We start from the raw sequence: 22,381 nt of genomic DNA, 5'->3' as shown, positions 1-22,381 counted from the left end.
TTGGAACTTGGCCTTCCTTGCTACTCCGTGAACCCTGAAGCCATCATGTGAATCAGCCTGGGCTAGCATGGTGAATGGTGAGAAGGAGGTGACCCAACAATTTCCATTTTCCATGCTGACAACCAGACAGCAGCCAGACAAATGAGTGAGGTCACCTGTGACCAGACAACCTGCACCCAACCTGTCAACTGACTACAGGAACAGGAGTTACCCCAGCTGAGTCTGGCCCAGTTTAGGAGAATTACACAGCTGATTGCAGGCCAGTGCCAATCCACAGAACTACGGGAAAAATACATGGTTGATCTTTTAGCCATCACATTTTTCTGATTTGTTATATAAGGACAGATAACTATATCTCTTAGTATATTTTTGAAAAATATATTGACTAGTTGAAGACAAAAATGTGGAGAAAAAAGAGGAAGAGAAAAAGAATGAAGGGAAAAAAAAGTGAGAGAGAAAAGATGAATTAAGAAGAAGGGAGAATTTTATCCTAGATCTTGACATTTTCCCAAGAATGAGCAAAAGAACACTTGTCTGCCATCATTTGCTTCTCATTCAATCCATAAATTAGCATTCCAATGTTGAAATGCCAGATACATTAATTTAGGGGTTCAGAGGTGATCTCTGGGGAAGAAAAAACTCTCCAAGAGCACGTTGGAAACGCTTCTGTCTTAAATACACCAAGAATATGATTTAACATTTAAGAGCATTTTGTTATCATTAATTAGCACAGATAACTTACTCCATCCATCTAAGAATTCTTTGGCAAAACTGAATGTCACAGTAAAGATGAAAAGAGCAGTATGCTGATTGCTGCAATATTAATCTTAAATGGAGCAGGGGAATTTAAATAGGAAGGATGAACTATACTGGGACTGTAGTGTTTACATATTCCTAAACTAATGTTCAATATATTTCAACCTTTTCCAGGGAAACATGGTGTTATAGAAGAATAAATAGAAGATTCATATAGTTCCATAATATATTTTAAAAGGAATTGATTACTCTTTCTTCACATTAACAAAAATATATTTTCTGGTGTTAAGATAGTAATCTCAAATTTGGTACAGTCTGCCTTGGTAAACTAAAACAAAAACTGAGAATGACAGTTTGTAGAAAAATTAAAAACTGAAAACAAAAGAAACTATAAATTCTTACTGATGGCTTTGCACTTGGGATAATGGGTCATTGTAGATGGAGATCGGTCACATTTGTAGCATTTGACTCTTGTCTCTCACAGTCCTAGTCTTGTTCTGAAAAAAAAAGTCATTCAAAATTTTGTTCATAAACTGTGAATATATTCAAATTATACATAAAGACTAACTTTTCAACAAACATTATAGAATTTACACTGTTAAATTAGCATTCACTTTTTGAAAGGTAATATCAAGAGGCTATATAATTATTTTAATAATGTTACCCTTACTTATAATATGCTATTTAGAATTTTTTTCTGGAGCCTCAAATTCAAGTTCTATGTTACTTATTTGTTTGCCAGAGAAATAAAGTTTCTATGCTGCATTCTTCCATGTAGTGAGCATGTGCTGTCCATATTGATGGGACTAATGTTCAAAAATTCCTCAGTTGTCTCTACCATACATTAAACAAGCCCTTCAGAAACTAGGAATTGTGACTTGCCTCAGGGACAGGCTTTGAGAAGCTTTTAACCTGTAGTAGAAAGTGATGCTAACATTGCATATCCTTGATCCTATTCATTTATGTGCAGTCACCCTAATCAAAAGCGCTGACAGTGCTGAGAGCTTCTCTCTGACAATAAGCCATCACTTAGGTTCCACACAGTTTCTACTTAAATCCTTTGTATTTTGAGCTCAAATTAATCTATTGGTTTCTTTCTATACCCCACATTCACTGTGCTTTATCAACTGCAAAAAATACAAAGAAGAGGTGAAAATAGATTTCCTTGTCCCTACAATTGGAGAAAAAAATGGAAGGATCATGCATTTTGGAATCAAACAAAACCACCTTCAAACCCTATATTAAGCACCTGCTCTGCAGTCTCACACCTACCCCTTGCTGTATGGTCAGGCCAATCAAGAAGACAGTTCTCTTGCTCTTTGTCTATTTCCTGCCTGAAAAATGCCTGTTTCACCTACACCCTACTCACTTGACCAACCATCGTGCATAATTGCCCCAGGCCCCAGCTAGGGATAGCTTATCAAGGGAGTGGTAAGAAGCATGCCCCTCTTCTTGCTTCCCTGCTAACTAACGAGCCAATCTGATGTAATTCCTCCTCTAACTGGCAATCTCCCCTTCCCCATAGGAGCAAAGTCTGCCACCATGTCCTGACTGCTGTCTTGCTGCACATGGTGGGATGTTACTCCAAAATCCTGCCTCAAATGTGTACACTCCCCCATCCATTAAATCATTGATGTCTCTGTTACTGACTCTTGCTCTTTCTTCGGTCTTAAAGCTGGGCAAGCACAGGCCTCATAAGCCTTCAGGGTGCAGCCTAACACTTGTAGTGTTGCTATGAGGATTAGAAATGGTGTATGCAGCTGATATAATACATGGGCTTGGTGAACAAATGACTTTATAATTTCATATTTAAGAAAGCCTCTCCACTCCAAGCACAAGGTTATGATCAATAAAATTTGAATAGATATAATTAAAAGAGCAGCAACACACTAAAAATTATAACTATCTATGGATACGTAACAGAAAGTTAAAATGTTAATTAGGAAGGAAGTCATACATAAGTATGTTGAACTCCTCATACAGAAGTAGGCAGGAGAATCTGAAATTGCTTTGTAATTTTATTTCACAAGGAGTAAATTTATGTCATCTTTTTCATTATTTTGCCTGCCTTTCATTTTTTTTTTTTAATTTTATTTGTCAGTACATGTAAACAGGAAAGTTATGTGGAATAAGTGGCTGGATTTCATCCTATTATTTGATAATTACATCCTATTATATGATAGAGTTTTCTCAAACATAAGTAAGGCTAAAAGGTGGGAAATATGTCTAAATTATGCCTGTGCTAAGTTATGTCTTTTTCTTTTCTCCTAATCTGATTATTAAGAGAAGAAGAAAGAAAAGAAACGAACTCAGTATCCTAATCATAATCTGTACCATGAAGGAGCTTATCGGATGGGTGGCTTGATCTTTGATGTCTCTGTATTACTATAGAATGGGAGACACTACTGTCAATAAAAGTCATGATGTGTAGGGACTTGGAGGAAGTAACTTTAAAACCAAAAATTGCGGTTAAAGATGAAAGAACATACAAAATCCCACTGAAATTAAGTGTACAAAATAAAAAGATAGAAAAGGAGTACTAATACTAAAGAAAACAGCCGGCATGTATACACATGTGCATGCACACACACACACACACACACACACACATGCACACACACTCACATGCATGTGTGTGACAAATATACTTCCAGTGAAATATGAATAACAATTCGATGATATCAACACTCACATGTTCATATCTAATATGTAAAAAAGAATCATGGGTAAGAAACCAAAATAAATCTTAAAATACATAATAAGGAAAAGAGAAATCTATTAAAAATGGAATGGAAAATTATAAGCAATGAAGTTTATAAAAATTAGCATATACGAATGTATAGGATAGGCAGTGTTTAAAAACTTTAGTGAGTTGGGAGTGAATACTATGTAACTTAACAATTCAAAATAGAGTTGGGATAAAAAGAATGTTAAGATATACAAGGCTTCTGTACAAATATTGTTTAATTATAAAGAATTCAGTAAGATGATAAAGAATTATGATAAACAGGAAAACCAAAAAAATAAATCCTTAATGATGATAGTAATACCACAACAGCAACAATGACTGTATTATCGAGTGCTTACCATATAACAGGCTTTGTTCACAGTGCTTTATACATTTTATTTTTAAAACAGTTTATATTGTGTACTATCATTTATTCATCTTAAAAGTGAGAAAGCTGATGCAGAGGTATGCTGTTTATATAGCAAGTCATAGTATGTGCATAAATGTTCACTAGTCCTCCTGATCCTAGTAGTAGACCATACCATTTCTTTGCCAATATGGCATGATTTTTCCAAATTAAGTTATATATTAATTTTCATTCATTAATTAATTTCATTAATTAGTTATCATTTCCCTTGCTTTTTAAAAATGTATTTAATGAACTTGACAATTAACTTCTAAATTTCATGTAAAATAATCAAGGTGAATTTCAAAGCAAAGGAAATTTTTGTTATGAAATACTAAGAAAAGATGATGACTTAACATCTTATATAGAGATTTGGTTTATGGATGGTACTTTAGAAAACTAAAGAATGCAAGTCAGATGGATTATTTCTGCTTCTTTCTCTCTACTTCCAAGCAGCATCTCTGGCAGTGGCTGCATCTTCTCCAGGTTTTAGCTACATTCAGGCCAAATTGTTCCTGCTATCGTAAACACAGGATCTTGCAAATACTAACTCTTCCATGGCTCCTTCTAATCCTAGAGGTCATAATGCCTTTCTGCTGCTGCCAAACTCTGGGTTGCCTCACCATCCCCTTTTAGCCTTTTCAGTTCTGCCACCTTTACAAATAATTCCCATAGTAAATTCCCTTCATTGAACTCTTTGGCATGGCTTCTGTTGGCTGGATCAAACCCTGGATAATAGAACAATAGTAATTAAAACAGTAGGATATTGATATAGATATAGAAAAATTGGCAGAAAAGAACCACGTATATGTGAATATGTGTGACAGAATTAGTTTTATAAAATAGTCAGGAAAACCTTGACAATGTAATATCTTCCACTGGGAGCAATTAATCCATCACATGCAGAAGGAAAAGTATGAAATTAGTTCTTCACCTCACACTTTACATAAGTGTACTGCACAGTTTGGGTAAACTCCGGGAGTTGGTGATGGACAGGGAGGCCTGGCGTGCTGCTATTCAAGGGGTCGCAAAGAGTCGGACATGACAGAGCGACTGAACTGAACTGAATATAGATTCAAATTATATCTCTAATATAATTTTATACCTGTATTTTACATAGACAAAGCTGTTTAAATGAGTTAGTGTAAACCTCCGTTTTGATTTTTCTTTCATATAAATTAATAGATTTCCTTACAGAATAATTCTTTGTGAAAATGTGTTGAATACAATAGTGCATTCAAGTTGAATCATTAATCTGCCTCCTCCCAATACAATATTTTCTTCTTGTTATATATACATTTTACATAATGATACTTTGATACCAGTATTAAATTTTAATGCAGATAGATGTTGGCAAATTAGATACTTTTAACTATTGTGTTACTCTGTATAGAGTTACAGAACTCCTTTACAGATAAAAGTAGCATGTTTATAGGAATAATAAACTAATCATATTTTTATTATGCTGGGGGCTATGAAAAATAAGTCAGCCTAAATTGTTTGGAGTCTCTTTTCCCTCTAGGTTTTAATAAATTCTCTTAACAACACAGAATATATTTTCACATCTTGTAACTTTTTTGCAAATAAATTTATTTCTAACATATTTCTGAATTAATTTAAATAGATTTTGTGCTGAGGAAATAAACACTGAAATAAGTTGCATTGAATGACAACACCACGTGCAGATACCCTCTCTAACTACAGTATTTTTCTCTAGAATCTTAGTTCAACAAAGATCGTCTATTGGGTTTAAAGCAGTTGCTCAGGTAACATTTATATCTTTTCTTTCTCCTATTAGTGTTAGAGAGAAAGTTTCTCTGGTCTTTCCTTTCATTCTTTGTAGCTACTCATTTAAAAAAAAAATCATTGTCCAAATGTTTATTCTCAGTCTGCTCAATTGAACCTATCTTACTACTATTTCTTCTGGTTTCCAGTTCTTATATCAGAGGAGCAGACAAATAACACAAAGCAAAATGTAAGTAAGGTTTGATTTCCCAGAAAATAATCTTAAAAATGCTTCTTCTAGTCACATACTGTGCTAGAAACTATGGAGTCAGAAAAGAACATATAGACATGGCTCCTGCCCTGAGATTCTAGTGATGCTATCAGTCTAGTGGATGATGCCTATTTTTAAATATATTGTAAAAAGAATTTAAAACAAAATGTTTCCTTCTCTTTCTAGAAATGAAACTCAAAACTTTAAGTTGATTAATAGAAACAATTGAAATGAGAGATGGTATTTAAAATTTTTTAATTTATTTATTTTCATTTGGAGGATACTTGCTTTACAATATTCTGTTGTTTTCTGTCATGTATCAATATGAATCAGTCATAGGTATATGTGTGCCCCCTCCTTCTTGAACATCAAATGAGTTATGTGATTTATCTGAAATGTGCAAATTCTTTTAGATTCAGAAAAAATTAGTTAGAATATTTAAAATATTCATATATTTTTACAATAGTGCTAAGATAAAAATCAGTTCTTAATGTATAGGGAAAATAAGTAAATGTGCATATAATACATCTTTAATAGCTAAGTGAAATGATTGATATATGTATTATACATACAGGTTGGGCTATATAGGTATATTTATAGATAGGTAGAGAGAATTAGATAAGTGACTAGCTAGTTATCTACATATCCTTTTGATAATTATTCTCAAAAGGAGAAATAACTAAGAATATTTTTTAACAGTAATTTTGAGGCAGATAAGTGAACGAAGGTGATACTCAAATATTCAAACTCGTGATAGTAAACTTGTGATGAGGTTAACATTTACAGTGAATGTACAGAGTATGGTGCAGCTTCAGTGTGAAATGTTCTGTTATCAAACCACTCTAAGTCTTCATTTCTTTGCCTGTAATGTGTAGGTAATAAACTAAATTTCCTCTAGAATGTAAAATCTAGGTGAGAGGTATTTTGTTCAATTTATTGTATTCAATTTATTCAAGAGGTATTTTACTCCATATTTTATTCAATACTGCAGCCCAGATGTAAAATATAACTTTCATATTAGAAGTATTGAATACACCTCGTCGAGTTAATAGAAATCAATGCATCAGTCAATTAGTGGTTGCCTTTCACAGACAAGTTTTGAGCTGACCTTAGGCACTTTTCAAAAAACTAAGATCATGGCATCCAGTCCCATCACTTCACTGCAAATAGATGGGGAAACAATGGAAACACTGACACACTGACAGACTTTATTTTCTAAGGCAAAATCATTGAAGATGGTGACTGCAGCCTTGAAATTAGAAGACTCTTGCTCCTTGGAAGAAAAGCTATGACCAACCTAGGCAGCATATTAAAAAGCAGAGACATTACTTTGCCGACAAAGGTCTGTCTAGTCAAAGCTATGGTTTTTCCAGTATTCATGAATGGATGTGAGAGTTGGACGATAAAGAAAGCTGAACCTGGAAGAATTGATGCTTTTGAACTGTGGTGTTGGAGAAGACTCTTGAGAGTCCCTTGGACTGCAAGGACATCAAACCAGTCTATTCTAAAGGAAATCAGTCCTGAATATTCATTGGAAGGATTGATGCTGAAGCTGAAGCTCCAATACTTTGGCCTATGGGCTTGCAAAGAGTCAGACATGACTGAGCAACTGAACTGAACTGACTGAACTGAAACAGTAGTGATTCTTAAGCTTACGGCAATATAATAAATATGTTAGCATAATAAGAACAATGTAATACATAAGTAATAAAATATTCTTTCAACTTTTAAAGCAGCTTGACATCTTCTGTCAGAATTTTGGTATTTGTCTTGCTTTTTGCCTCAGCAATTTCTCTTCAAAAACTTAAACTTTGGACATCAAACTGTTCAGAATTTAAATTGTTATAATCAAAGCATTGCTTATGTTACTGAATCATTTCAATCACTTAATAATGAGATACTAAACATATTATGATAAGTCCACTGTTCAGAATTTAAACTGTTATAATCAAAGCATTGCTTATGTTACTGAATCATTTCAATCACTTAATAATGAGATACTAAACATATTATGATAAGTCCATTAGGTAGATTGATTTGTGGTCATTAAAAAGAAATGAGAGAGGGTGCTTAATGGAAACAAATATAGTGAACATGAGGAGAAATTACAAAGTATTGCCTTTATTGCTTCTATAAATTTTATGAAAAATGCATTCCCATCTATTCATAGCACAAAGATTGATAAAAGAGATAATAATAAACATGTAAGAAATGTATCTATACTTTTTAGATGTTCCTGTTCAAATATTCTTTGCTTTTAAAATACTTTTAATGAGTCATTTTAAAAGGAAATATCAGGCAGCAGTATGCAGGGTGGAATGAAATCAGGCAAAAGTTGAACCAGAAGCTAAGACAAACTGAAGATGAATATGACAAGGATGTGGCTTTAATAGGGTTCTGAGTTCTACTGATCCACTAGTTAGTTGCTAAGTTGAGCTATAGGATACTATAGAATTTCAGGAAACAGTTTTATGATTGTTTGTTTTTTTATTTTTAATTTTTATTTTATTTTTACATAATCAGAGATTATGTAAGCAATTTAAATTTGAAATTGCAGATGAATATTTAATTAAACCATATGTACGAACCAAAACCTTTTTTGTCATCTATATAAATTAATACATATATGCACCTTAGGTTTTTAGATCAGACAGTTTATTTTAATTGTATATGATCTTGGTTCAGAAAGATACAGGACTGGAAATAGAGACACTTAGGACATAATATAAGTTAAAGTAATAAAGATGAGTAATAGTAGGGTAAAGACCATATCATATAATTGGCAGTGAGGATAATACAATACAATGCAAACCTATTACATGAAATCGTTAGGACACAAATTTTGTTTTTGTTAATACTATTCCAGAAATCCCATCAGTGAAAAGAATTCAGGTTAATTGCAAAATAGCTAATGCCTGTGATATCAAATGGCTAGTTATTTTAGAGACTTAATAATACTAGATTCTTGTTTACCTATGAAAAACCATAAAATCAAATGATATAATTAACATCATCAACAATATTTCTTATAGAAGATCAAACAAAAATTTGCAGGTATGTTTCCAACAGCACTTTTTAAAAAGGAAAAATGCCCACATTGGTGTGCAATTCAGTAACATCAGTTAATTTTATGGGTGTTGAGGGGATTGTGGTGACAGAGTAAAACCAGAATATTAAAAGATTCTCATATATATTTCCTGCTTATGTAGATTTCAGTGTTAATTTTGGAGAATTGAGTTGTATAAGCTTTTTCTCATATATTGTTTCTTAAATAATACTTTTGAAGGTGGGTGGTTTTGAGTGTTATACCTTCATGGAACCTTTTATGCATTGCTCATTAAATATGGACCCCAACACCGTAACAACACTGAATAAAACACACAATTTTGAAATATTGTGAAAAACAGTGTGAGGAAAATCTGTGAGAAAATAACCAGTTTATTACTTACCTAGAGGCTCAGATGGCAAAGAATCTGCCTGAGTTGAGGGAGGCCCAAGTTCTATCCCTGGGTCAGGAAGATCCCCTGGAAGAGGGCATGGCAACCCACTCCAGTATTCTTGCCAGAATTCCGTGGACAGAGGAGCCTGGTGGTTTACAGTTCATGGGGTCGCAAAGAGTGGGGCACAACTGAGTGACTAACACTTTCACTTTTCACTTGCATTATTTCTTGGTAGTTTGGCCATTTCAATCCCTAGTACCATGACTAATATCAGTCAATATTACATTACATATGTCATATTCAGATGATTGAAATGTAATGTGAAAATGACTATTTAAATGTTTGCACAGTTATAACAAAAATATATATTTTAGGAATGGTAAAAAAGAGACAATAAATGAATAACTTTAACTATTAATATAGTATTTAGTAACCTAGATAGCATATTTAAAAGCAGAGACATTACTTTGCCAAAAAAGGTCCATCTAGTCAAGGCTATGGTTTTTCCAGTGGTCATGTATGGATGTGAGAGTTGGACAGTGAAGAAAGCTGAGTGCCAAAGAATTGATGCTTTTGAACTGTGGTGTTGGAGAAGACTCTTGAGAGTCCCTTGGACTGCAAGGAGATCCAACCAGTCCATCCTAAAGGAGATCAGTCCTGGGTGTTCATTGGAAGGACTGATGTTGAAGCTGAAACTCTAATACTTTGGCCACCTGATGCAAAGAGCTGACTCATTGGAAGAGACCGTAATGCTGGGAAGGATTAGGGGCAGGAGGAGAAGGGGACGACAGAGGATGAGATGGTTGGATGGCATCACTGACTCAATGGACATGGGTGTGGGTAAACTCCAGGAGCTGGTGATGGACAGGGAGGCCTGGCGTGCTGCGCTTCATGGGGTCGCAAAGAGTCGGACACAACTGAGTGACTGAACTGAACTGAACTGAATCTAATAAGATTCTTTTCTACACTTTAATTTTCATAAATGCATGCATTTATCTATTTAAATATGTTTTATATATTTATTTATTTTTATGTCATTGCTCTGATGTGAATAAAACTAACATCTTAGTAAAACTCCCATCTTAAATTAATTACAGAGATGATAACATGAAGTCAATTATCTTAATTTCAAGAAACAGTGGGTTTATCTGTACTCCATATAGCTATATGTGGATTTTGGTAGGAACGATTTTGTTCCTGAGGGCACATTTGGTAATATGTGACAATATTTTTGGTTTCAGTAGCTGTGGAAGATCATGGAATCTAGTGGGTAAAGCTAGAGATGCTGCTAAAATTTCTGTAGTACACAAAAAACACCTCCACAACCAGCAGTTCTGTGCCGCAAAATATCAAAGTTAAAAAACTGCTCTCCATGTTACTAATTTATTTTGCATATTCCCTATCTTTTTGCAGACTCTAGAATCTATAGGAAAGGTCTCTCTTGTATCTTTAGTTGCTTATACAATGCCTGACACATCCCAGAGGTTCAAAAGCTAATAAGTTAAAAGAATTTTAAAATTAATGAGAGGAAAGCTTTTAAATGCATACATAGATATCCATAAACGATTTTGCTTTGGGCTCCAAAATCACTGCAGATGGTGACTGCAGCCATGAAATTAAAAGACGCTTGCTCCTTGGAAGAAAAGTTATGACTAACCTAGACAGCATATGAAACAGTGGAGACATTACTTTGCCAACAAAGGTCCGTCTAGTCAAAGCTATGGTTTTTCCAGTAGTCATGTATGGATGTGAGGGTTGGACTGTAAAGAAAGCTGAGTGCTGAAGTATTGATGCTTTTGAACTGTGGTGTTGGAGAAGACTCTGAGAGTCCCTTGGACAGCAAGCATATTCAACCAGTCCATCCTAAAGGAAATCAGTCCTGACTATTCATTGGAAAGACTGATGTTGAAGCTCAAACTCCAATACTTTGGCCACCTGATGCAAAGAGCTGACTCATTTGAAAAGACCCTGATGCTGGGAAAGATTGAAAGAGGGAGGAGAAGGGGAAAGAGCTGACTCATTTGAAAAGACCCTGATGCTGGGAAAGATTGAAAGAGGGAGGAGAAGGGGACGATAGAGGATAAGATTCTTGGATGGCATCACCGACTCAATGGACATGAGTTTGAGTAAACTCCGGGAGCTGGCGTGCTGTAGTCCATGAGGTCGCAAAGAGTCAGACAGGACTGAGAGGCTGAACTGAACTTAAAGACTAATAATTTTAGATATATTACAGGTAAAACCAAACAAGATTATATTTATTAAACCTTTTCAAGTATATTTTAATACATTAGTTTTATAATTTTTCAGAAGAAAAATCTTTAAAACCGTGATATTTATTACAAACTGTAAATGAGTATGAAAACGTTATTAGCCAAGTTAAGATGTGTGTGTGCATGCTCAGTTGTTCAGTCGTGTCTGACTCTTTGCGATCTTTTGGACTGTAGCCCATCAGGCTCCTCTGTCTGTGGAATTTCCCAGGCAAGAATGCTGGAATGGACTGCCATTTCCTCCTCCAGGGGATTTTCCTGACCCAGAGATCAAACCCTTGTCTCCTGCGTCTCCTGCACTGCAGGAAAATTTTTTACCACTGAGTCTTGGGGAAGCCCCACGGTTTAGATACTGCAGTGGGAATTTTGTATTCAATTATTCCCAAAGCTAGATTGTATATCTCTTCAATAAAGACTTGTCCAAATAACCCTCATCTTTCTTCTCTCACCCTGTCACCTTTAATCACTGCCATCCATCCATGCTAATTTTTGATAGTATCAGGATATATCCAAGTCTTAAAAGAGTGGGAAGAAGTTTCATTAACACAGATACTGGCAGGCTTTTGGACAGAATTTATGACAATGCACTAAAGACAAAGCATCATACCAATAACTTACCATGACTCATCTTAATTTTCTATAAATACATATGTTTTAAATTTAATCATCTCTTATAATTACACTGAGGGTTGCAAACTTAATGTGAGAACCCCATTTCAACTGCACTAAGTATTTTCAATTTAGACGTAATTGGTTTTCCATCTTAACTTAGAAGCATAAAGGACAAGAGAAAATATATGTATTGCCATAAAACCGCAAAAGTGCATGGGAATATATTTAAATGCTTAGTGAAAATTAAGAGAAACTTTGAAGCATTAGTGACTGCTTTGATTATAAAAGGCATAATTTTGGAATCTATTGCTCATTTATTCCACTTTGGGTATAACTAGTTCTAAAGTTGGGTTTGTTCTTTTTGTATCATTTCATGTGCTATATTAATTAACTGATTAATTAGATTATGAGTTACTAAACAGTGATTTTTTTTTTAATTCTCATGATAGCTTCTTGACAGAGGTGATAGATTCAACAAAATAAATGACATAAGTTTTTTATGCCAAAGAGCTTTATTCCTAATGAGAAAAGCAAACACATATGATAACACAAGACAGCATGTGGATTCTTGGATAATCACATATAATTTTTTCTTAAAGTTGATCCTACTAATGAATTCTGATCATTGCTATTCATTTTCTATTACTAGGGAATAAACTGAATAAAAAGCCCGTGTTTCTGTGTAGTTTTATCCTATATCCTAATTCCTATGACCTATGTATTTTAAATATATTCAAGAAATATAGATTGATTATAATTCCTAGTTTGGGCCAAATAACTGATTTTAAATATTTCTTTTTATTTTTTTTAATTAGTTTATTTATCTATTTTTTTAACTTTACAATATTGTATTTGTTTTGCCATACATTGACATGAATCCACCATCGGTGTACATGTGTTCTTTTTAAACATAGGTCTGTTTTCAGTCCCAGTTTTCATTGACTGATTTCTATATCTGCTCATACATTTGAACTGCCATGCCTTTGTTGGATTACATAGTCTTAGGAAAAATGATTAAAACAGGAAAAAAATGTCCTTGAGGCAAGTTATAACAAACAATTGAATAAGTAAAAATGAATGGAAATGTATACTGTAAAAGCAGTCAATTTCTGAAAAATATAATTAGTACTGTAATTAAAATTTGTATGTATAAAATAGATATCCAAAAGCTTAACTCAGTGAGAAAGAAGGATAAAATACAATGTGTGAAAGTCAATTTATACTCTTTAAATTAAAAATCACAGATGTTAAAGAAAACTTTTTGAATAAATGCATGAAAAGCATAGATCCACTGGGGAGATACAAAATTAACTACATTCAGAGTAATAGAGTGAAGAAAATAAATGAGAATATCAGAAAAAGTAGAAATTAACTCATGCCTCATGGTAAAAGTCAGAAAATTGCTTAATTGTGTATCAGGAGAGAAGTAGTGTTTAAGAGATAGGAAGGTAATAAGAAAACATTTTTTTATTTCTACAACACCAACAAATCATGGAAAGAAATTTTGTCATTCCAGTGTAAGACAATATAGATGAGAGAAAGGTGAGATATATTTATTATTTTCTGACTTTGTAATTATTTCTAGTCTTACTAAATATCCTAAATAAATATTAACCAGGATGTGAGATTTGAAATAGAGAATTAGAAAGAAAAATTCTTTATATTTACTATCAACCCATATCCCATCGTGATCTATGTCTTTTAATTCAGTATTCTTAGTCTTTAAAATTCTGCCTCCTTACTCTATGAGCATTATCATTCAAACTGCCTTTTTTCTAACCATGTGTACTAGACTATTCTGTTATAAATAAGGTTATTTGGATTTATGTTTCCCAGAGTCTTATTCCTGAAAAGAGTTAGACAAAAGTGAAAACATGCAATATTTAAGAGATAAAAATAAAGCAGCAACCATTTAGCTATAAAGGTTACTGCTGATTAAAGGAAATAAGAAGCTGATACAGATGGGCTGGTGGGGTCCAGTTCTCGTTCTTTCTTGCATCACTAAGAGCTCTTCTTTCTGTTTGCTCACTCTGCTGATACAGCAGTTACTTTTGGCTCAAGGATAGGCACTCCCACCCTCAAACTCAGAAGGCCCTAGCCACAGAAAGAACACAAAACCAGAATCAATAAAATTAACACAGAGATAATGCATCAAGGTGAAAAATGAAAGTGAAATCGCTCAGTAGTGTCTGACTCTTCGCAACCCCATGGACTGCAGCCTACCCAGCTCCTCTGTCGATGGGATTTTCCAGGCAAGAGTACTGGAGTTGGTTGCCATTGCCTTCTCCGAATTAAAAGAATAGAGTGTGCTAAAAATAATAATCATCTTTAGAAAAATAACCCATCTTTAGAAAGGTAACAGAAACCTGCTGTATTAATCAAGATTGAAGTTGTAAGCATATTGAATTCTTTTGTACAGAACAGGCAGGAGAAGCTGTAAACTATTATCTTGAGGGGAAATTTTTGACTAACAGTGCTCCAACAAATAGAGTACTGACTTATTTCGCCAGGAGTAACTGTATCTCTCTATTTTTTGGTCTATATTTTGGCAACCTTTTTCAATATTTATTTAAAAATATTTATAAGCATAACTAGACAGAGAATTTTTTTTTTAATAAATTTATTTATTTTAGTTGGGGGCTAATTACTTTACAATATTGTAATAGTTTTTGCCATACATTGACATGAATCAGCCATGGGTTTACATGTGTTCCCCTTCCTGGACCCCCCACCCACCTCCCTCCCCATCCCATCCCTCTGGGTCATCCCATTGCCCCGGCCCTGAGCCCTTGTCTCATGCATCGAACATGGAATGGTGTTCTGTTTCACATACGATAATATACATGTTTCAATGCTATTTATGAATCAAGGTGCTGATCTTTTTAAACTGAGGATGGCAGTTGCCACAAAGAGACAACATCCTGCCATAGGCAGTAATACCATGGTTCTATCATCCTCCTTCTCTAGAAGCTAGATGAACCTAGCCTCTAGATTTTCCTGGAAACCTACACTCAGACTAGTTACTGACCTTTTTTTAATCTTTCTAGCCCCTTTTTTAGATTTTTAATTTTGTTGCTCCTCCGAAGTTGTTTAAAGAATAATTCCTTATTTCATTATACCCATAGTACTCTTGCTTCATTATTTGAATTCTAATACAAGTAAACATCATATTCTATTAAATTCTTATATCATGTCCAGCTTCTTATTCTGCCATAAATACCTTTTCACCATTTTCTGTTGTTTTAATTGAGTTCGCTATTTTAATGATTTTCTTTCTAATTAGCTAAATCTAGTTTTTGAAAAATAATACCATCGAGCATATCTCTGTTTTCCAAATCAAACCATTCATCTAAATCACTTGGACAACTTTGTGAGAAATGTAGATACTTAGATCCTATTCCAGACTTTAAAATCAGAATCATTTGATCTGTAGATCAAATTAGATCAAATCAGTAGATCTCAGGAAACTATGAATTTAAAAGACTCATCAGCTATGTTCACTTGTGAAAGCTTCCTAAGTCTCAACATTATTTTCACCATGTGCAAATAGAATTAATAATACTACCTACCAAAGCAGTAAGAATAGATTACAAAGTTACTTTTTAATTACCAACAAATGAATTATGATTAGATAAGCTAATGATCATAAAATAAAATAATTGATTTGTTTCTAAATTCCTCTTCAGATATAGACAGACTTATTCTGAAACTTCTATGATGATTCAAAAAGCAAAGAGTAGCCAAGACAATCTTGAAGGCAAATAACAAGAGGGGGATTATTTTACTATCTTAAATATATTTAGTATAAAGCCATGTTAATTAAAATAATGTTTTAAAGGTAGTAAGATAGAAAAATAAATCAATAACAAAGAATAATGTTTTAGAATCAGAGAAACATATGGGTGAGCAATTGATTTTTGACAGCAATGATATAGTAGAATACTGAGGAAACCTAATAAGTTTCAATTATGTTACATAACGAAAACAATGGTATTTGACATTTATTCAAAACTATACAAATCAATTCCGGGCTCTATATTTATATAAATTTGGACATTCAATGGAGAAAAATAGTCTCTTCAATGAATGCTGTTGGAAAAACTGGACAGCCATATGAAAAAAAAAAATAGATCTTTCTCTCACACAATACAGGAAAGCCAATTCAAAATGGATTAAAAATTTGAATGTATAAGACCTAAGAACATGAAACTCCTACAAGAAAGCACAGACTGTATGTTCTTTGTGCCCTGATCAGCAATTGGGAGTTGGCTTTTGGACAAGACTCCACATTGTGCCCAGGTTATCAGCCTCCTAAATAAAGCAATTTTTCCTTTCCTACCAACTTTATTTCTCCAATATTGGCTTTCAAGTGGCGAGCTGCTGAAACGGTTGGGTAACAGCATTGGTGGGAAAGTGGACAAAAGAAACCCTTGGACACTTTTAATTGGAATGTAAATTGGCACAACCATTATAGAAAATAGGAGGAAAGTCTCTCAAAAAGTTAGAAATAGAACTACCATATGGTCCAGCAGTTTTACTACTGAAGGTATATCCAAAGGGAATGAAACCATATCTCAAAGAGATAGCTACACTCTACATGAACAACATGTTCATTGCAGCTTATTCAAAATGTCCAAAATTTGGAAACAAACTGTGGCCATTGATGGATGAATGGTTAAAGAGATTGTGATATACACACATACACACACACAGTAAAATGTTATTCAGCCTTAAAAAGGGAGATTCTGCTATTTGCAGCAATCTAATGAAAGTGGAGAACATTATGCTGAATAAGATAAACCAGAAAGAAAAATACATGATATCACTTACATGCAGACTCTAAAAAAAGTCAAATGCATAGAATCAGACAGTAGAATGGAGGTTAGTTACCAGAAGCAGAGAAACTGATCAAACGAGACAAAATTACCATTATGTAGGATGAGAAGGAAATGGCAACCCACTCCAGTATTCTTGCCTGGAAAATTCCAGGGACAGAGGAGCCTGGTGGGCTGCCCACTATGGGGTCGCACAGAGTCGGACACGACTGAAGCGATTTAGCAGCAGCAGCAGCAGGATGAATAATTCTAAAGATCTAACACAAAAGGCATGATAACTACAGTTAATGATACTATACCTAGTACTGGAAGTTTGCTAAGATGGTAAATTTCAGGTGTTCTAACTTCACATGCAAAAATGGCAGCTATGTGAGGAGATGGATATGCTGATTAGTTTGACGATTAATCATTTAATTATGTTTATATATAGTGAAATATATAATTAGCATGTTGTACAACTAAAATATAAGTTTAATTTGTTAATTTTAGTTAAAAAAGGAAAAAAAATGAAATATGGTATAAGACAGATGCTGAATGAATGAATGAAATCACTTCACATTTCATGATTTGTTTTAAATGCCTAACACATATCTGTTACTATCCTATATGATTTAATGGCCATGTACTTCTAATTCCTGTAAACAAACATTATCTGAAAGAACAGAAACAAAACAAAGAAGAACCCTAAATTAAGATACAATAGGGGAGCAATACAGATAGTTTGTAATACTTGAAAAGCTTGTTACCTAGTTAATTGCAATACCCACTGCTTTTATTTTTTTATTTTTTCAGAGAAGTATTAAATTTGCTTACCTCAATTAGTAGAAGAAATGGGCATGATGTAAACAGTGGAAAATTAGATGAATTCATTACCACACATATTTTTAAAGAATGTATAGGGATGAAATGACCATGGTAGGAAGGATTATATAGAAAGTGATTTGAAATATTTTCCTAATATATGTTAATAATTCTATCTATGTCCTTTCTTGGAGAAAAATGGAGAATTCATTAAATGCCCTTCCACAGAGAACAGTAGCAGTTTTATTCATTATGCTACATTGTAACAGCATCTATGCCTTTCTATCCAGAATTCATGAAACAAGCACTTCCTAAGTGATTTTTTTAAAGTTGTTGGCAGTTCATGCAAGAAAAGAAATAGGGATCCTTGTTTATTAAGGAAGAATTGCTTTTTGCAAAGGCCTGCATCTTTATCTTAGTTAATCTTCTGAGGGATCTTTTTTGCAAGATAAATTCATCATCCCCATTTTATGAATAGACAGGCTATAGTATCTGCCTGAGTTCAAACTGAAAATGTATGGTAGAGCCTGCCGCTGAACTCAAGCTTACATGACTCCATATCAGAAGCCCTTTCTGCTCTGCCACACAGCCATTTATATAGTATGTAGAAATTAATGGTGTCAATGTAGGAGAAAGAGAGCAGGAGGAACTTTCAGATAATATAACCTCTTGTGGAACAATGGCATGGCCTTGAAGGAAAGGACAATTTTAAACTTTATTTGGAAGAAAATTATTATTGAAAGTGGGACATTAATATATTCTCTAGGGCATTCATCCTTCCATATTAGGTACTCATATATACAATTTTATAACATAATTAATAGGTATTTTCAAGGTAAGGAAATTTAACCTTACAGAAAATGCATTGATTAGTACTTCACAGGGCTTTAGAAAGTTCAATTTTTTTAAGATTTTTTTTTAAAGTTAAAGTGTTTTAAAGGCAAGCTAATAGAGAAAGCAAGGAACTGTAACTCTGTCAATTTGTATTTAAACAGCAGTGTTCCTTGTTAGGCCTCAGATAATTTTATGTCCCTTATGTTATGGATGCAGAAAATCTTCTTTTCTCTCAAGAAAACTGTATAGATTAAGAAAATTCAATGATTAAAAATTTAGATGTTATTCAATTGTATCACAGTGAACTTAGTAAAGAGAGAGTTTTCTAAAAAGTCTGTTGCAATGGGAAAAGAGACTATTGCAATAAGGATCGAGACAACAATTGAAAAGGGCAGGAAGAAAGCAGTTGTTTATTATCGAGAAGATCAAATACAGCTAGAAAGATGGGCATAGGGTGTGGGGGGAGGACGGTTCACCATGGACTGTTTTCCTTTGAGTTCATCATGTTCGCAGAAGAGGTCATTAAAGAGCGATTGTATAATGAGTGTCAGTTAAATTTCAGGACCTGGAGAATGGAAAAAGGCTTAACTAAAGTTTAGTTAAATTAGTTAACAAGCACTTTTTTACTGTTGAGTAGTGGGGGCCAGCAATTCAGTTAATCTTTTATGAAGCAAATAATTGGCATTTGGACAGTCTGTGTCCAGCCTTATAATATGCAAATGAGGGGATATTCATGAGTATTATGGAGACTCATGGAGGAAGAGTGGTTCTTTCTAGTAAACCATTTCCTGAACCAAAAAAAAAAGAGGGGATTTCTTAACCCTGGCTGATCCCAGAAGCATAGAATTCAGGGTTTTACACTCTCATTTTTCCTGTGCTATTTGTCACAAAACAAAGACAGAACCTCTAGCCAACTTAGAATGTTGCTGTTTATTCACTAAATCCTGTCGGACTTTAGTGAACCATGGACTGTAGCCCACCAGGCTCCTCTATCCATGGTATTTCCCAGGCAAGAATACTGGAATGGGTTGCAGTTTCCTTCTCAGGGGGGTCTTTCCCACCCAAGGATCAAACCCATGTCTCCTGCTTGGCAGGCAAATTCTTTACCACTGAGCTACCAGGGAAGCCCCCGACTTACAACATACTTGCAAACAATTAAGATATGAAGATAATATAAACTCTATTAAGTCAATTAAACAAGGAAGCCATTAGACTGAGGTGTCTCTAATGTTCTGGCAGCCTATATAAGTAAGTAAACTAAAATCTAAGCCAGTAAATATCTCAAGATTATGAAATTAAAATTAAAGGACAACAAATCACCAGCAGCCAAGGAGGCTTTAAGTTATAGCCAATCCATAATCCCTTACCTTGTTTCCATTCCGCCTTTTTTCTGTAATAATCTTTCCCCCAGCTCCTGTGGGTAGAGTGTCCCTAAGCAGTTACTGCTTGGCACTATCCCAGTTCAAATTAATTTTTGCACAGGTAAACTTAAAATTTTTAATATGTCAGTTTGTCTTTTCATAGTTCAAATTTTGAGCTTCCTTTTAGGTCCAGTACACTTAATTCTTCAACTATATGGAGAAGTCTGAAACTCAGACTACTGTTGCAAGCTTGGTGTGCTCAGAAAAACTTATTCTGAGTCCTCTTGGCTGTATTTTTGTGTCACACTGTTCAAAGACTTACTTTCTGAGGATCAGAGTGAGTGCTATTGGCCAGCTCTAGTATGCTTTATTTTTGCCTGGCCCTGTTCCACGTTATTAACAAGTAAGAACTTGATATAGTACCTCACCATTCAAATTTTCTTTGCTCTTCTGGTCTATGTTATTGAACACTGGGCTGCAAGGAGCTCCTAAGCATTTTTCTTTCAGTCCAGGAACCAACTTCTGGTTAGTTCTCTTTCAACTTCAAAAATCCCAGGGAAGCTAGCCACTGATGTGACTTTATGTATCGCACCCTGGACAAGCCAATTGATGACTAAGGTTTGAGGTAATACTGCAAAGGTGATTTGTACCTGCAAATCTGATGCACATTCCTAAATCATCCTGATCTTAGAGTTGCTCTGTTAGATAGCTGCTTCAGTTATAACCTGCAATATCGTAAAATAAACAAACAAACAAAGAACCCAGCCATTTATGTGTAATTTCCAATGGGGTATGTTGGAGAGAAAAAGGGAGAAAAGGAACAAAAAAGGAATAATTGCACATTGTGCTGTATAGATCTCACTCTGTTAAAATTATGCTTTCCACCAGCACTCTTTGTTTTCAGTGTTGTACATTAAATGATTGTTCTGGTTAGTTTGTCTGTGTCTTTTGTTTCATTAAAGTTGATAAATGGAACAGATAGGTATAAAATTTAAGACATATTGTTTATCACTTCCACAGAAAAAGTGATAGTCATTATTGAAGCTATTAAAATGTTTAAATATACAGTTTTAAATGGGTTACCTTAACACATATTCACACTCCAAAGAAGCCTACCATATCCTGTAGCTGCAGAAAATTATTATGGCAAAAGTTAACTCTTCTGAATTATTTTGGAAGATTTATTCTGAAAAGAACTACTTGTCTTTCTCTTTCTTTTAAAAGAGTTTACATCACAATTTTAACTCTGAATTTCAAGTTCCAAATTTGATATAAAACAAAATCTAATTAGTACCTGAAATAATATCTTTGGCATTCAGAACTGAAAAGTTAACTGTTATGTGAATATCCTGATATTTCATTACCAAGGTTGTGGAAAGGAAACAAGTATATTAAAATTTTGAACTTAGAAGACAACTTAAAGTCAACATTTTATAACTTAATTGAGGAAACATATGTTGAATTTTGAAATTTATTCATGGTTTTACCATTTCCCCACAACCTAGGTTTTTCTGATTGCTATTTCAGTTGTCTTGCCAAAATACATTCAATGCCTCTGTGTGTGTGTGTGTGTGTGTGTGTGTGTTCATTGCTCAGTCAGGTCCAACTCTATGCGACCTCGTGGACTGTAGCCTACCAGGCTTCTCTGTCCATGGGATTCTCCAGGCAAGAATACTGGAGTGGATTGCCATGCCCTCCTCCAGGGGATCTTCCCTACCCAGGAATTGAATCCAGGTATCCTGCACTGCAGATGGACTCTTTACCATCTGAGCCAAAAGGGAAGTCTCAAAATACATTCTATTCCTTGTGTGAAACCAAACTTTAAAGCAACTTCCAACATAAACATTTGCTAAAGGTCAGCTAGTGATAACTATCAAATCATTACATAATATTCCTCAGAAATAAATGTAGTGTTATGGTTTGTTGCTCTTTAAAACAGAAGTAAATAACTCTGCAAATTGTCTAGACAAATAAAGATTTTTTTTAAAAAGAGAAAAAAATGAATATATATATATATATATATGATAAGAAATATATCACTTTTTATTTAACATTGGGATATTAGAAATACAATCATAAGGGATTTGATTTAGGTCATACCTGAATGGTCTAGTCGTTCCCCCTACTTCGTTCAATTTAAGTCTGAATTTTGCAATAAGGAGTTCATGATCTGAGCCACAGTCAGCTCCTGGTATTGTTTTTGCTGACTATATAGAGCTTCTCCATCACTGGCTCCAAAGAATATAATCATTCTGATTTTGGTGTTGACCATCTGGTGATGTCCATGTGTAAAGTCTTAACTTGTGTTATTGGAATAGGATGTCTGCTATGACCAGTAGGTTCTC

The 22,381-nt window shown here is 34.1% G+C and overlaps 1 long non-coding RNA gene across 1 annotated transcript in view; it reads right to left on the bottom strand.

Moving 5' to 3' along the window:
- LOC145521130 (uncharacterized) overlaps positions 1 to 22,381 on the bottom strand; it is an 87,975-nt gene that overhangs the window by 60,874 nt on the left and 4,720 nt on the right. The window contains exon 2 of the long non-coding RNA XR_014065168.1: positions 1,159 to 1,253. This is a non-coding gene — a long non-coding RNA (uncharacterized LOC145521130). The remainder of the gene's footprint in view (positions 1 to 1,158; positions 1,254 to 22,381) is intronic.

This window comes from Giraffa tippelskirchi, chromosome 1, assembly GCF_054371585.1.
Source record: "Giraffa tippelskirchi isolate mGirTip1 chromosome 1, T2T-mGirTip1v1.2.pri, whole genome shotgun sequence".
NCBI lineage: Eukaryota > Metazoa > Chordata > Mammalia > Artiodactyla > Giraffidae > Giraffa > Giraffa tippelskirchi.
This window is presented reverse-complemented; position numbering and strand designations above follow the sequence as displayed.